Below are 18,735 nucleotides of genomic sequence, written 5' to 3'. Positions count from 1 at the left end.
TAAGTGGTGACTTGGAGTCATTTTTATGTATATTTTAATAAGATAACTGTAACGTGACTATTTTTTTCGGGCACAATGGTAAACGTTATGGCTAGTGCTTATGATCAAATTTTTTTTAATCATGATCGAAAAATTTCTAGTCTTGATCGAAAATTTTATGGTGGAAGCCGAAAATTTTACGTAGTCACAAGCAAAAAATCGGGCCACCACCACAAAATTTCTGATCGCGACCTATATTTTTTCCATCATGACCAAAGATTAGGCTACTCACAAATCCACAAGTGACTTTTGCGATTTGTAAAGGCATTTAGGTTAGTCGATTTTTAAGGGTGTTTTGTAAGAGTTAGTTATTCCATTAATTATGGAACTCGTATCATCGTAAACTTCAGATCACTTTATTAAACTAATAGCCGGTTCATCATTCTACCGTATGCAGGGCCGGTCTTGTGTAATCTTGTGCCCTGGGCAAGTCCAGGAAAAACGCCCTTTCATAAACAAATTACACATTATGATTAGAGTTTGGAGTCTAGTCAAGCTAGATGAAATCCTCATGCCGATGTAATTATCAGATTAAAGTTTTACAATGTGAGGAGATCAACTCCAAGTTACAATTTGATACATCACCTACTCCGAGTTACAATCTGATACATCAACTCCGAGTCTAGTGTCAAGCTAGACGAAATCCTCACGCCAATGTAATTATCAGATTAAAGTTTTACAATATAAGGACATCAACTCCGAGTTACAATTTGATACATCACCAACAACGATGTCTTTGTGTATTTAAAAAAAAAAAAAAAAAAAAAAAATCAACAATCAATTTGTCATATTAACAGAAGTTATAAAAGTCATAAATTTGGTTCACCAATGTTTGATTTACCAGAAGAAAATCATGATGAAAATGAGGATGTCCTTTTTATTATAAAATAGTCAAAGTTCTAACACTAAATTTTTCAAAACACATTAGAGTTGAAATGTATATTTTAAATGTGATTATTGTAAATAAAAAAAATTAGAATTTAAGTACATGTGATTTTTAGTCATTTTGCCTTGATGATCAGTTTAGTCTACACCTTAGAGTTTAGGCAACACAAGTACACAACCAATTTAATATATATAGCAATGATAATTAATTTACACATATCACATCCCAACTCATAATTTACAAGAATAATGGTCACATAACTTAAGCACCAGGCACAAACTTGGTAGCATAGACCCATGCATTGTTAGCCACAGGGTTGTCCAAATGGTCCAAAAGGTTCTCTAATGCTACTTTCCCTGTTACAATTGCTTGCACCTCTAATGGTCCTTTCCCTGTTACAATTGCTTGCACAAAGAATCCAAAAGTTGAAAACATTGCTAGTCTTCCATTCTTGATTTCTTTCACTTTCAACTCTGCAAAGGTTGTCGGGTCATCCGCAAGCCCCAACGGGTCAAAGTATTGACCTCCCGGGTAAAGGTTGTTACCATCTCCAACACCCTCAAGTCCATTAATGCGGAACCCTTCGACGAGGCCCATTAGGATCACTTGAAAACCGAGCACTGCTAATATGCTTTGGGCATGGACTAAGTTGGGGTTACCCAAGTAGTCTAGTCCACCTTCTGAGAAGATTTGGGCTCCGGCTTTGAACCAAACGGGTGTTAGAAATAAGGGTTAGAATTGACTGCCGGATTCGTTCTTGAATCGTGTAATCACTTTCTCTATAAAGTATTTCGACCCTACGATTGCCTTCGTTGCACGAAATCTTTACAGGGTTAAGACAAGAACACAATCAGTGTTTTTGGCAATGAAATCACTGATCAAATTGTTAGAGAGTATGTGTGTGTTTTCATTTTATTAAAATGAAAGCAATATATAAATATATATATATATATATATATATATATATATATATATATATATATATATATATATATATATATATATATATATATATATATATATATATATATATATATATATATGTATGTGTGTGTGTGTGTGTGTGTGTGTGTGTGTGTGTTTTCTGTTTATTAAAATGAAAGCAAAAACATATTCCTATATTTATAGGAAGCGAAAAGGTGCGAGTGAAAGTACGCAACTTTTCAACCAAAGGATGTAACCCTTCAACGAAAAGACGCAACCTTTCGTTCACATCATTTAGGAATGACATCACTCTTCATGAAATGATGTAACCATTTATGGTTACCTTTCATCAAAAGATGTAATTTCCAAGACTTTATTGAATTAACTCGAACGAGCGTGCACTCCGCACTCTCCAAACTCGTCATTGAGCTTAATTCGATAAGCCTTTGCTTTCTAGCAAATCTCAATTAACTAAAATGACTGTTGATAATACTAAAATCACCAACAAATCCCCCCCCATTTTAGTGTAATCCTTGATTTACTAAAATAATTAAACAAACAGAACAAACCAATGCATAAATGAAAATGTTTCAGAAATTGAATTTTCACTTAGTATAATATTTACGAGAATTCGAGTATCAGAGTGTTTCAGAAATTGAACCCTTCCACTCATATGAAAACTATAAAATATTATACACATCAGTTTCTTACATATCCCTAAGACAATCTTGACACTATTATAAGCCATGTGTCCCAATCCTTCAGTGAACATATTGGCAGCTAAGTCCAAAGCTCCATTGAAGCGGCAAAACTTCATGTTCACATAGGTAGTTCTTTTACATCTTGCACCCGCATTTGCAATTTTTCAAAAGAACTATTAAGAAGATAAACTTCAACCTAACTCCACTTACGGGTCTAAACACATACTTTGGGAATTGGGCGTCTCACTTTGGAAGATTTGGTTGGACTTCAATCCCACATCATTAGCCAACTTGTGCGCACTTAAGTCTTAGGCTAATTCTTTTATCATGTGATTTGAAATTTTGTTGTGACCAAACAAAATTCACATATATCACACCATTCGTGATAAACCCATGAAACACTATTGATCAAAGGCATAAGTGTCTAGACTTTCACTCGTTCAAATACATGCCTTACTCACAAGACATCTCATCACTAGGGATCACCATGAATTTTTATCTCATTCATTATGACTTCAATCAATTTTCCTTTACAATCCTTTTATCCAAGGACTTATCAAATTCTTATTTACCATAAGAAACACGCGTGTACTCAAGTCAATTGATTGATAAGTCATCGCACATGTCCACTTGCTACAAGTCACAAATGTAAAATTTTAATTTGTACACCCCTTGATAATGATCCTTATTATCATTATGCACAAAATTACTACCATTACATTGGACAGTGAGATTATAATTATAAACATACATTTGTCAATCCACTTCTAGAACCAAGAAGTGATGACAACAAGTTTATAATATCAATAATCTCAACATCAACCTTTTGATCCAAGATACCTCATCTACACCAAGTGTAAAATGCAACAACTTGTAGATGTAAAATCCTCTTGACCAATAGTAAACTCAATACAATTTTAATATGCCTTAAGGATTAACATTGTGAACTAAACCATAGTCCATGGTTTGCTTTTACAGGTATTAAAATACTTAAGTCACAACACAATGCATTACTTTAGACCTTGCTTAATCTTTCCAACACCATGCTATAATATTGGTCAATTGATGTAATCACATACATCATATCACCAATTTTCAAAGCATACCGGTAATTGAAAACAATTAAGCAACATCTAATCTTCATTCCATATTAAAACATATTCGTTTTACTAAGCCAACTTGATAGATCATCAAATGGTTTATGGACATACCTCACCAATGAATAAAGGCTCCATGGTTATTTTATGTAACAAAACAGTCACTCCATAATCATAAAGATTGTTTTATAATTTTTTCAACGAATTATTACTACCCGTTAAATTGTCTAACAGTTGTTACCAATCAAACTATTTTCTTACCAACAATCACAAAGTTAACAACTCATAACCATCATTGACCAACAATAGGAAATAACTACAATGAGTTGTTGGTCCAAAAAGTCAAACGAATTTTGACTTTAGTTGTAACACATATAATCAATATATGCTAAAACTGTCATAACAGTACATGTTTTTTAACAAGGAATATCAATCCTTTTTCTTTCGAAAACACAAGAATTGTCATGAAGATTTAAATGCTGGACCAAAGTTGTACAAACGTTTGACAACAAAAGTCAAAAGTATTTCTTATTTTCAATTTATACACCAGATTTTATCATATAAGTTGATTAAGTTTTGATGATGTCGGTTGCTTACCAAGGAAACAGTCGACACAACCATCAAAACATTCAATATTCAATCAACTTTAATATCCATATGAACAACAATATTCCTTTGTTTTGCCGTATTTACAACAAAACAACCACCGAATCAAAAAACATTTTATTTTCGTTTCAAAATTCAACCGTTATTGATACCCGCCAATATCAACAATTACCCACCAGTTTTGAATAATAGTTGCAACTTATGATGATAAATGGCGAACTTTTTGATAATTAAATCATGAGATCTTTTGATAAATCACTCATGGACATTAAATTCAATTTGTCAACATGCAAGTAAACGACATGCTTGCCTAATAAACATCAACATGCCATCAATTCATGAATTACGAACAGATTGAATTAGTCGATATATTTTAACCATTTCATGTGTACTTTCCTATTTATGTCAATCATGGCATAAAAATGAAATAAAATGGATAGAAAATGCGTACTCGTACGATAGTAGTTCCATGTCCATGATCGTATGAATAATTCTCCAACCTTGTGCTTTACAAAATGACCCCATTCATATGAAATTCCATGGTTACACTAAAATGATAGCCTTCGTAATTCACATGATACAATTTGTCTTTTATTTTGAAATAACAAAGTAATTGCCACCATGTCTTGACTATATGAACCGTCGGTGTTTCTCACCAATTTTAGAATATTATGGAATTATAAATTGATCAAATCCACCGTCACCCAATAGATCATATTATTCATAAAACGTGTTACACAAAATTTTGTGTAATTTGATTATTCTCATCACACATATAACTCTTGCGTGTGCCAAGATGACGCCACCCACGAATCATCAGAAACAATTTATCCATCACGGATAATATTTTATCGCTTTTATAACACGTTCTAAGAGATTCATCATCAATGATTATCACAAAAATACTTTATAGATTTGTTAGAAATAAGGGTTAGAATTGACTGCCGGATTCGTTCTTGAATCGTGTAATCACTTTCTCTATAAAGTATTTCGACCCTACGATTGCCTTCGTTGCACGAAATCTTTACAAGGATAAGACAAGAACGCAATCAGTGTTTTTGGCAATGAAATCACTGATCAAATTGTTAGAGAGTATGTGTGTGTTTTCTGTTTATTAAAATGAAAGCAAAAACATAAATCCTATATTTATAGGAAGCGAAAAGGTGTGAAAGTACGCAACTTTTCAACCAAAGGATGTAACCCTTCAACGAAAAGACGCAACCTTTCGTTCACATCATTTAGGAAATGACATCACTCTTCATGAAATGATGTAACCATTTATGGTTACCTTTCATCAAAAGATGTAATTTCCAAGACCTTATTGAATTAACTCGAACGAGCGTGCACTCCGCACTCTCCAAACTCGTCATTGAGCTTAATTCGATAAGCATTTGCTTTCTAGCAAATCTCAATTAACTAAAATGACTGTTGATAACACTAAAATCACCAACAACGGGCTCCTTGAAATCCACCTTCACTCATTTTTCGAGGACTTCGGGGGTTATGCACCCGAATGCTCCGAGCATTGCCCATCTCCCATGGATTACCTACACGTTCGTAATCTAAGCATTAGATGGTAATTAATATTAATTAAATTATTAGAATATATATTAGGCTTAGGTTAGTTTAGTATAACCCGGCCTAATTGTAGTTTAAAACGAATCACCTCAAGAGCCCGGTTCTTTGCGAATGCCTCGGGATCAGCAGACAAACCAGCGGTATCCCAACCATAGTCACCGGGGAATTCACCGGTCAAGTATGATGGTGTTTGAGCCGAAAAGGGTCCCAAGTACTTCACACGGTCCGGACCATATCACAAGTCATTTCCCTGTTTGTTACACAACATAGAATAAGTTCACTGATAATTTATACACATATTAACATTGGTGTTACCTATTTCAAAAAAAAAATACTCATCTACTTAAAAAGTTATTTTGGTTCAAAATGAATAAGTGTGACAAGTTGATTCAAAATAAATGTATCTTTATATAGAGAAAGATAGATTAATACCATTGTGAACTTGCCATTGACTATAGTAACAGAATCTCTAAGTGAGTTGACATTGGAGCTTCTGGTTTGACCCAAGAATGGTGTGGCTTTAACCACAGTGATGGAGCTACCAGAAGTTGCAGCCATGGATGTTATTATTGATAGATATGGAAGCTTCTTCAAAGAGTTTGAGAATGAAGGTGTGCAAATGGGCAGTATGTATAGGCATATTGAATATGCATATTTGTGGTTCATATTGTATTGTGGTTTGGTGAAAAATAGCAATTTCAGATGAACCAATCAGTTCACTCCAAAATATTCTCATATCTCCATTTCATATTCTTTCTATCTATATCTATATTTTATCCTGCATTCCTGTGCTTTAGTATTTATCATAAAAGATCAAAGATTTGTCTTTATAAAAGTAATAATTCAGCAGCTCTTTTTCTATCTATATTTTATCCTGTGCTTTATTATTCAAAGAACAAAGATTTGTCTTTATAAAAGTAAATATTTCAGGACTCAGGAGCTCTTTTAAGCTTAAAAAGACAATAAAATGCGGTGAAGGTGGATCGAACACCTGACCTTCAGATCTTCAGTCTGGAGCTATCCCCGCAACATATTTTAAATTACCAAAATTTCATAATATGGTGTTATTATATCTTATTTTTGTCACTAAGATATTTTTAAGAATTATTTTACAAATTACTATTACTATTAAGTAGTACTATACATACATACATACATATTATTATATTAAAGGGGATGATTCTAACACACCCTTTTTTGATCCTCACACACCTATTTTAACATTTTACTCTTTTAATAATACTCCATTTCTTTAAATTGGTGTGTGAGGATCAAAAAAGTGTGTGTGAGAATCATCCCCTTATATTAATAGCTAATTCAATATTTAATATAATAATTAATACGCTGAAAACTCTAAGGCTTAATTTAAAAAATATATCTTATTTATTTTATATATATATCCTTAATAAAAGTATGATAGAGAGATATAATAAGTTGTAAGAATATAAGAACATAAAGAGATATGCGATAGTTACCTTTAACTATAACGGCTATTAATAAGTTTTCGATCATCTTCATCATCATCTCTAAAGCATAAACTTTTCATCATGATTCTAAATATAGAAAAATTCGGGTTTAAAATAGTTGAACATCATCAACCATTGCTTCAATGGTACCGCGGTGTACTCGCAGGGCTAGAGGTCTCGGGTTCGAGCCTCGTCACCCGCCTCTAGGAATTGAAATATATTCCTTGAAGGTGGCCCAAAGGGAAGATTTTACCGACCCGCTCCGGGACTAAGATCCGGCCCGCCTGCCCCTCGGGATGGTTAAAGGGTCGGATCCTCAGAGTGTGGTTCGGGTTTCCTGCCCGAAAGCGCGTGTGTGTGCAAATGATGACTAGACTTCGGTCCGGACCGATGCAAGCTTGCCTTCAAAAAAAAAAAAAAAAAAAAAAAAAAAAAATTTAGTTGAACATCTAATTAGTATACATTAAACAAATAACAAAATCTCCATTCAAGCGTGTGACCCACTTCATATGTTCATGTTTCCTGTTTAAAAACCGCCACCAAAAATCAGATCAAATCCAACAAAAAAGGTTAAGTGTAACTTATATTAATTAGAATAAAGCAAAAAAAAAAAAAAACAAAGATATGGCTATGCTCTCAATTACTTTGAACACAATATGCTCTCAATTACTTAGAAACAGATCCATGATCTTGTTAAACACATCACACGGTTCATATCAATTCAAAATCGTAGTCAAAAATCTTCTTATTTCGGCTCAACATTTAAATATCTTGCAGCCACTGCCACAAATCATTTTCTTAACCATGTTACTGCATCAAGACTGTTGGTGAAACAAACAAAAATATGAAAACAAATAAAAAAAAGCATACAATAACATATACTCCGTACCTTTTCATCCATGACGATCATTTGCAGTTCGTACACAGTCTTCCAAATGCTAAGAACCCTAACTTTCAATTTCCATGAGCCTTTGACATTGTCAATCTCTGAAATGTAATCGTATTTCTCAACTTACATCGAGTAAGAGCAAAAAACAGAAGTAATTGAATAGATATGGTTTAGAGGATGGTGGTGGAGATGAGAGTTTAGGTTAGTAAATATGAACGGATTGATTTGAACTGAAAATATTCATGGCCGTTTGGTTTTTCTAAGGTTTATTTTTATTTTGTGTTTTGGGGGGGGGGCTTCGGTATCCTTTTTATCTGTCTTTTAATTAACCGATGCCTATAAAGGAGGAATTGTTTTAATATTTGATTTTAAATTTAATAATTAATAATTATAATTATTAATTATTACTTTATTACTACGTAATAAATTTTAAAACGTAAAATGAGTCCTTTTGAATGGAAAGAAGTCTGGCAAGTGTTTAAAGTAACTTTAATGAAATTATTAAGAGAGGTGATACTCACACACCAGTTTTTAATCCATACACATTTTTTACCATAAAACTTATAATTATATCCTCACATTTATCTTGGGAGTTGAACCACTATTATTGTAAATAAGGACATATTAGTAAATTAGATTTGTATGGATTAAAAACTGATATGTGAGTATCATCTTCCAATTATTAATTGTAAATTTAATTTTAATGATAATTAATTTTAATAATGGCATCACCACATAAATTTTAAAAAAGACACGTGGAAGATTAACTTATTTCTTGATTTGTTTAGGCATTTTAATGATGTCATTACAATTGTCTTTTATAAGAGATTATAGATAGATTATACATAGATTATAGATTATAGATATAGATTATAGATAGATTATATATATACATATTAGTAAATTAGGTTTGTATAGATTAAAAAACTAGTGTGTGAGTATTATCTCTCAATTATTAATTGTAATTTTAATTTTAATGATAATTAATTTTAATAATGACATCACCACATAAATTTTAAAAAAGACGTGGAAGATTAACTTATTTCTTGATTTGTTTAGGCATTTTAATGATTTCATTACAATCGTCTTTTATAAATTATAGATTATAGATAAGTGAACGACCAAAGAGAATCTCATAATCCAAAACTAAACCCTTATTTTATATATATATATATATATATATATATATATATATATATATATATATATATATATATATATATATATAAGTGAACGACCAAAGGAATCTCATAATCCAAAACTAAACCCTTATTTTAAGATGATAAACAAATGTATTATCACTTAGGTCCCCACAGAATCAAGTGAAGTACATTTTCAGCCTTCTCAAGTTCCCTAATTCTCTTCTGATCTCTTTTTTCCGGTTTCAACTCATCCGAAGGTCGTCCAGTAGCATTTGCCAACGACATCCGTTGCTGCTTTTTCATCTGAACCGCATCGAACGCGGCTCGATATTTACATTCTCCATGGTCACCACCACTACACATTTGTTTATGTATATGAACGTACAATGATATTAAATAAATAAACAACCAATGGATAGTTGGATACTAAGCTTCCTTAAATAATTTGGTAATAAAAAGTGGGTTGTGCTTATTTATTTAGAGAAGAAGCATGAGTTAAAGCAAAATATATAGGAATAAGATTAGGCAGTTGGAATGAAAAAACAAGGGTCTGTTTGTTAGGCAGAAACCAGGGGTTTGGGTGAATGGATTTAGAAGGGACCATGGTTTACGTCGTACCTTTTTTATTATCTTTAAATAAATACTAATACAATTTCAATTTCAATTTCAATTGTATTCCAACTTTTTTAGTTGTGTAAATAACACTTACTAATATTGTTAAAAAAACGTTAATAATTCATATTCATATTCATATTCATATTCATATTCATATTCATATTCTCACTAATTATCATTATCAATATATACTACTAGAAAAAAAGTTGGGGTACTATTATTGATGAATAGTACCCCCTTCAAAGCTTTAAACACTTGTACATTGACATTTAAAAGTTGTACCCACAAGGGATACTTCTACGCTATAGAGATTTTTTTTTTTTTTACATCCCCTTACTTGCCCTACAACTTTTCCTAAAGACCCGCACAACAACGCTGTCTCGATTTTTTTACACTATTTTTTCTCACAAAAAATGTAACCTTTATTACTTTTTTTTTTTTTTACTTTTATTATTCCTAAACATTCTAAGCTGTGTCATTTCATGTCACTATCAAATTGGCTCACATTCGACCTTCTCATTGTTAAAACCGAATACCATAAACGGGATAACTAAATCGTGACTAATTTATAAAAAAACTTTATTCTTAAATGTCAGCTTCGTAGTCGCTCAAAGCCCGCAGCGAAGCGCGAGGGCACACAACTAATACTTTACTAATGTGACATTAAAAACTAAACTTTTTTATTTAAATATTATATCAGCGTCATATCTTTTTATCACTAATGCTTTAAGACCAAGCCAAGACTGAACATTGACTATCATCATTATTGAAATTTTAACTTCTTAGCACCAAATAAAAAATTTTAAATCTTTTAACTAACATAAAGATATTACTACATATATGATAAAATAAAATAGATTTATAATTTATAATTATATTATATTTAAAATAAAAAATATCACATAAGCTTATACATTTAAGCATATTTAAGTTGGCCCAACTAAATTTTACTCAGTAATATCTTAAAATTGAATATAATAATACGTTTTTACAATTGAATATGACGTTTTGTGGCCTTCAAGAAATTTTTTAAAAATGACATGTGTGCGATTTTCGAGAAATATCGATCATGATTGGATATGTCACAATCGGGATTTCTCATGACACTAGTACAAATACATATACATACATTAGAAAAGAATTATGGTGGTCGTTATACAAATATGTTGGAAAAACTTGATAAAAATTTATGTTTTCACCAAAATTTGGACAAAAATAATTATACGTTCCAGTAACATATAATTGTAACTATGTAGTGAGTTTTGTTGTCCCTGACGAAGGTTTTAATATGAGTTAAAGAGTGTCCAAAACGGTTTAAATATGAATGATATATCGAATATCAAAGTTCCTAGTTTGGTGCAAAATTTAGAAGTTTTAGTATTTTGTCCCACTCGGTTGTGGGAACAAACCTAAGGCTATGGTCTCCACTATAAATAAAGGCCTTATGCTTTGAACAAAGGGACATTAAAAATCATATAAGCATTCTTATATGACTAGAGTTTCCTCCTAGCCGCAACAAGGTCTTCCCGTTCTGGTTTCCTTTCAGGCAATTGGTTAAGTCCGGCAGTACGCTGCTTCGGACCGGTGTACCCTAGGAACAGATGTCAAATCTGTTTAAGGGAATTGTGTTAAACATAAGCCCGGTTCATTCTATCATCGTTTATTCGATTAGATCATTCTTATCTTTTAGTTCTTAATATGAGTATGTATTATACATATTTTCCTATCTGATTATTATGTTTGTGATAATATGTATAATTATTTCAGTTTCGTATGCAACTTTCCTACAAACTTAAACAGATTCGATATACGAAACTGAGATTAATATATTAAGATCTGAAGGATATTCATTTGAGTCCAAGTTTTATCTTGGGTTTGAGGGAATTAATTTCAGCCCTTAGATTGATGCTCATCAATGGCTGAGATTAACTTGATTAAATATATGTAATTTTGGGCGGAGGGGCATTTTCGTCCATTCACTGCATATTTTTTTACACCTACACTCAAACCCTTGTTCATTCCTCATTCCACTCTTCTCATTCTACTCGTTCACTCTCTCATTCTCAATCGCCATTCTAGGGTTTCTCTTCTATCACGATCATCTAAATCGCCATCAACAATCAAATCAATTCATTAGCTTATAACATTCATCAGTAATTGATCTATCATCAATGGCGAAATCAAAGGATTCTTCGATTTCAAAATCTTCTTCGACTAAAAAACCTTCTTCGGCTAAAAAGCAAACTAAGGCTGAAAAACAAGCTCCGGTCAAAGCTACGGGTAATTTTACTATGTTTTATTGAATAATCAATCAAGTGTTTGTTCTATTCCTTTGGTTTTTTTTTTTAAATTTTTTTTAGGGTTTTAGTGATATATGCTTCGTTTGTTGTTTCTCAAATCACATGTGATTTGTTTGTGATCATTGTATGTGTGTTATTTATCAATATATGAGTTGCATTTGTTGTTGTTGAAAAATCAGTATACAATTTTTTCATCATAATGTATTTGTTAGGGTTTTTAATCACCTGTGATTTTTACGGAAATCAGTTGGTTGTATCATTTAGATGTTACCAAATGCCATCACATGTGATTGTTTTTGTTTTAATGTAACATTTAGGGTTTTTTTTATACAATATTTATCAGCAGATTGTAATTTCTATGGTTTCAATCACTTGTGATTATACAATGAAATTACTTGAAAGTCGCTATTAGATGTTAACATGTAGTTTTGTTGTTGTTGAAATTACTTAGATGTTAACATGTAGTTTTGTTGTTGTTGAAATTACTTAGATGTTAACAAATGCCATCACTTGTGATTCTGCATTGCCAATCACTTGTGATTCTGCATTGCCAATCACTTTGTGGTTTCAATCACATGTGATTACAAATAGATGTTAACAATCGACCTCACCTGTGATTTGTTTGGTTTAGATATATTGCTTCGTGTGTGTTTCTACAATCACATGTAATTTGTTTTTGCTTTCTATATTTTATTCAGCAATCAATCAACTGTTTGTTTTATTTCAGTGTTTTCTTATTTTATTTTTTTTGGGTTTTTAGAGATATAGTGCTTCGTGTTCATGTGATTTGTTTGTGATTATTTTATGTGTGTTATTTACCAGTATTAGTTACATTTGTTGTTGAAAAGTTTACTATACAATTTTTGTCATCATAACGTAATTGTTAGGTTTTTAATCACATGTGATTTTTACAAAAATACCAAATTCCATCAGATTGTAATTGTTAGTGTTTTTAATCACATGTGATGTTTCTGTTTTAATGTACCTTTTAGGGTTTTTGTAATCAGTTTTTCAAAGTTTTAATGTTTTAATCACATGTGATTGGCAAAGCAGAATCACTTGTGATTGGCCAAAGCAGAATTACCTGTGATGTTTTTGTTTTAATGTACCATTTAAGCAGAATCACCTGTAATCAGTTTTTCATTGTTTTAATGTTTACCAAATGCCAACACAAGTGATTGTTTTTTGTTTTAATGTGCAATTTAGGGGTTCTGTAATCAGATTGTAATTTTTGTCATCAGAATGTAATCGTTAGGTTTTCAATCACATAGTGCCATCACATGTGATTGTTCTTTGTTTTAATGTGCAATTTAGTGAAATTACTTCAAAGTCACAACTAGATGTTAACATGCAGTTTTTCACTGTTTTAATATTCAATATTTTACAGTTAAACAAACTCGCAAACGCAAGGCTCCGGTTGAAAAGGCTGATTCGAAGCCTAAATGTAACACCGGCCTTTTTTTTTAATTAAAACACAGCGGAAGACTTTTATATTAAAATCACAACATTTAATACATCACAGCAGAAATCCACATAGTTAAGCTTAAGTTTACACGACGGTATTACTTATTACAAAATACATGTTACAAAAGTCCACATCAGAGTTCACACGTCAAACATGTCTTCAATACTAGCAACCGTCCAAACGAGCAGTACCTAAACCTGCAACGGTGGAAATGTGGGGAATTAGCATAACGCTAAGTGAATGGAATCTATCTAACAGATATAGCTTAAGCCACACACAAGCTATATACTAACAACAACACATACTAACTACCAAATAGTATACAATAAGACAATACGAGGATCGACTGCTTGTACGAGCACACGACTCTCAGCTGATCGGGCCTGAGTCTACCGATAATCCCTGCTACTCAATTCACAGTATAGTTATCCAGATGCAGGGGATGCATCATTCACACTATACTCCACAATCAGTAGCATATGGATCCAACCTCCCCTAGGCACGGTTGACCTCATACGGACTCTAACCTCTCCTAGGCACGGTCTCGAGTCCCCAGTCTCACTAGGCCTGACTGGTGCCATGCACACAGTGTACACATAATTTACACACAACATCAGGCATACTATATTATTCTAACATGGCAATCCCTACACTATGCATGGTAAAAAGTAGATCACAGTAGCATGATATGCTACTTAAACTCTATCCGGAGATAGACCCACTCACCGATTACCAGCTACAACTCAGTTATCTTACTTCTGAGCTTCTTCCTTATTCTTATCACCTGAGAACAACACAAACGAAGTCAATATATATCTCAATCAATAGTATAATCAAATCATACTATAAACTAGATCATAACATCATTTCACAAGTCCACAACGTAACTCCATTCACTATTGTCAGACAAGTACGTGAAAAACGGGACACACACGCCAAAACCTATTTTTATCGCCCCAAAAACAGTTTGATCCAGCTTCTTAAAAGTTCATCATTGAAAATTACTCTTCAATACGATTCCAACGATATTTGATTCATCAAAAACGGAGTTACGGTTTGAAAGTTATGACCAAAACAAATTTCTCAAAATGCTGAAAAGACACACTACCCAACTCGGTAGTGTGTGTCATAGACACTCGGTCGAGTGTGTAGACACATGGCCGAATGAGTAGAGACACTCTACCGAATGTCTTTTCAAAAGACACACTACCGAGTGTGTAGACACACGGCCCAAATCAAAAGACACTCAGCCGAGTGTCTACACACACAGCCCACTTCCAAAAGACACACTACCGAGTGTGTTCTTGAGCTGCTGAAATTGGAAAAGTGATGGGTTGGAGCCAAAAATCACCAAATCTCGACCATATACTCGTTTTAAATCTGAAAACTTATCACATCTTGTTTATAAAACCTTTTGGGACATAAACCCACAAATATTACATCAAAACAACAACAAATTGCACCAATTTAACATGAAAACCTACTTTAACAAAAACCTAACTTCAAACCCAATTTGACACAAATTTAGGTAATGAAAATGGGTGATTCTTACCTTGTTTGAATCAGTAAAACACAAAGAATCGATTTCTAACACAAATCAAACTTCAAATCGAGATTTGGAGAATTAGGGTTCAAGAGGTGAAGAAAGTAGGTACGGGAGTGATATTTGGGGAAAAGTCTAGAAATGTGGAAATGAGGCAAGTAATACCCACTTATTTGGGTAAAAACCCATACCCCACAAAACACGGGTATTTATCAGTTATCTTAAATATTTCGTACCTCGTTAGGCGGCCCTAACGGAGTCCAAATTAACTAAACAAACCTGTTCTGTGACGCTTGTCACAAACATGTCTTAACCAAATAATAAAATAACACTATTCACATAATTAAAAATAAAAGCATATAAAACACATATTAAAATCCTAAGGGCAAAATAGTCCACTTACAACTAGCCCAGGTTCCAGTCTGTTACAAATCCACCCCCTTAAAGAGATTCCGTCCTCGGAATTTGGTCTTGGTCAAACAAACGAGGGTAGCGGGTTTTCATCAACTCTTCCGTTTTCTACGTAAAATTAGAACCCAAACTGTGTTTCCACTCAATCAACACCATCGGTATCTCTTTCTTTCTCAACTTAGTCACCTTTCGGTCAACTACACGGATCGGCTCTTCCACCAATTTCTTATTCAAATCGATCCTTAAATCTTCTAAAGGAAGAAGTTGCGTTTCATCGTCGACTTTACACTTACGAAGATAACACACGTTGAATGTATTATGAATACCGGCTAACTCTGGCGGAAGATCTAACACCACAGTCTGATCATTCAACACTTCACTAATCGAAACGGACCAATAAATCTCGGTGCTAACTTACCACGTTTACCGAATCTGATAACCCCTTTCCACGGCGAAACTTTTAGATACACTCGTTCACCCACATTAAAGGTTACCGAAAATCTACGCGGATCAGCATACATTTTCTGCCTATCTCTAGCGACTTTCAACTTTTCTCTCGTGATTGCAACTTTTTCGGCTATTATTTGAACAATTTCGGGACCTGCAAACTGTTTCTCCCCGGCTTCTAACCAACAAGTCGGAGTTCTGCAATGATGACCGTATAACATTTCATAGGGCGGCATCCCTATACTCGAATGATATGAATTATTATGCGCGAATTCGACCAACGGCAAATGTGTATCCCACGAACCACCGTATTCTAACGCACAAGCCCTTAACATATCCTCCAAAGTCTGTATCGTTCTTTCACTCTGACCGTCTGTCTGAGGATGATTAGCTGTACTTAAATTCACACGTGTACCCAGATTCTGTTGAAGACTATTCCAAAAATTCGACACAAATCTGGAATCTCTGTCTGAAACGATCGATAACGGCACACCATGTTGACTAACTCTGTCTGAAACGATCGATAACGGCACACCATGATTTAGGTAATAGTGGAATCTCTGTCTGAAATGATCGATAACGACACTCACTTAACGAAGCTGTTTCACGAGTAGCAAGAAAATGAGCACTTTTAGTTAGAAGATCCGCTATTACCCAAATCATATCATGTCTTTTCTGAGTTAGAGGTAATTTGGTCACAAAATCCATCGTTATATGTTCCCATTTCCACTCTGGAATATGTAACTGACGTAAATTACCATAAGGTTTCTGATGTTCTGCCTTCACTTGAGCACAAATATGACACTTTTCGACATATCGAGCGATATCTATTTTCATTGTCGGCTACCAATACACTGTTTTCAAATCATGATACATCTTATTACTACCTGGATGTACTGTCAACCTGGATTTGTGAGCTTCTGTCATGATTAAATCCCTCAAGTCTCCAAGTTTAGGCACCCAAATACGATTGTTTAAGGTCTTTAGTCCCCGTGAGTCATCAATTAAGTCCACTTTTCATTTGATCATTTGTTCAGATTTAATATGTTCGTCCTTTAAAGCACAGGCCTGAACGGTTCTTAAGCTGTTAATCAAATCTGAAGTTATATTCAAACGAAGGAATTTCATATTTTCACTTGACTTTTTACGACTTAGCGCATCTGCAACCACATTTATCTTACCCGGATGGTATTTAATTTCACAATCATAATCTTTGATCAACTCTTGCCATCGTCTCTGACGCATATTTAATTCTTTCTGTGAGAAGATATACTGCAAACTCTTGTGATCTGTACATATAACACAATGGGTTCCATACAAATAGTGTCTCCATAGTTTCAAAGCAAACACTACTGCAGCCATTTCAAGATCATGCACTGGATAATTCTTCTCATGAACTTTCAACTGTCGCGAGGCGTAGGCGATTACTTTATCTCTTTGCATTAATACACAACCCAACCCAGCAAATGACGCATCACAGTATATGATAATGCTAAAAACGAGCACATATTTCATAGCATTATTCCTCAAGAAAGACAAGATTTTAGCTGCAATTGTTCTATTTACAAGTAATATTCGTTTAAATAATAAAAGGTGAAGACAAAAGGCAGATTCGACGATTTAAAGATGCAAACGACCAAAAAGCTCAAAAGTACAAAGTACGATCCAAGAGGTTCAATTTATTGATGAGAAGCGTCTAGAAATGACAAAAGTACAAGTTACAAAATGTAAAGTACAAGATATTAAATTGTACGAAAAAGCGTTCGAAAATCCGGAACCGGGACCTGAGCCAACTATCAACGCCCGACGCAACGGACCAAAAATTACAAGTCTACTATGCACAAGAATAAAATATAATATTTAAATAATTATATAAATTATTTATATATTATATATTATATTAAATAACGTCGACAAGCAAATGGCCAAAAGTTGGTGAGCTGGAATGCGTTACTTCGCGATCTCGGAGCTGGAAGGCACATTTGCTTCGCGATCTCGGAGCAGTCAGGAATCAAAATGCCTATAAAAGGCCACGAAATCTGCCGAGCTTTTTACACAGAGAATTCAATCCTCTCTATCTCAAGATATATATATATCTTTATAATTTTAATTTTAATTTTAATTTTAATTTAATAATAATAAGGGTATGTTAGCGAATGTTGTAAGGGTGTAAGTCGAAATTCTGTCCGTGTAATGCTACGCTATTATTAATCATTGTAAGTTATGTTCAACCTTTTTAAATTAATGTCTCGTAGCTAAGTTATTATTATGCTTATTTAATGCCAAAGTAATCGTGATGTTGGGCTAAATATTAAAATTGGGTAATTGGGCTTTGTACCATAATTGGGGTTTGGATAAAAGAACGACACTTGTGAAAATTAGACTATGGGCTATTAATGGGCTTTATATTAACTAAATGATACCTCGTTAATTTAATATATAGACTTATAATTTGATGTATTTATATATAACCACATACGCTTGACTGGGTACGGTGGGCGGGATATCTATAAATACCAATAATTGTTCATTTTACCGGATACGGAATTGGATTAATAGTTAATAGACTTGTTGAAACAGGGGTGGATTACATTCAAGGGTAATTGGTGTAATTGTTAACAAAGTA

General features: G+C 33.3%; 1 pseudogene; it reads right to left on the bottom strand.

The window, feature by feature from the left end:
• Positions 1 to 1,020: 1,020 nt before the first annotated feature.
• Positions 1,021 to 6,440, bottom strand: LOC139858943 (chlorophyll a-b binding protein 13, chloroplastic-like; annotated as a pseudogene).
• Positions 6,441 to 18,735: the final 12,295 nt, after the last annotated feature.

Source organism: Rutidosis leptorrhynchoides, chromosome 7 (assembly GCF_046630445.1).
Source record: "Rutidosis leptorrhynchoides isolate AG116_Rl617_1_P2 chromosome 7, CSIRO_AGI_Rlap_v1, whole genome shotgun sequence".
Taxonomy (NCBI): domain Eukaryota; kingdom Viridiplantae; phylum Streptophyta; class Magnoliopsida; order Asterales; family Asteraceae; genus Rutidosis; species Rutidosis leptorrhynchoides.
This window is presented reverse-complemented; position numbering and strand designations above follow the sequence as displayed.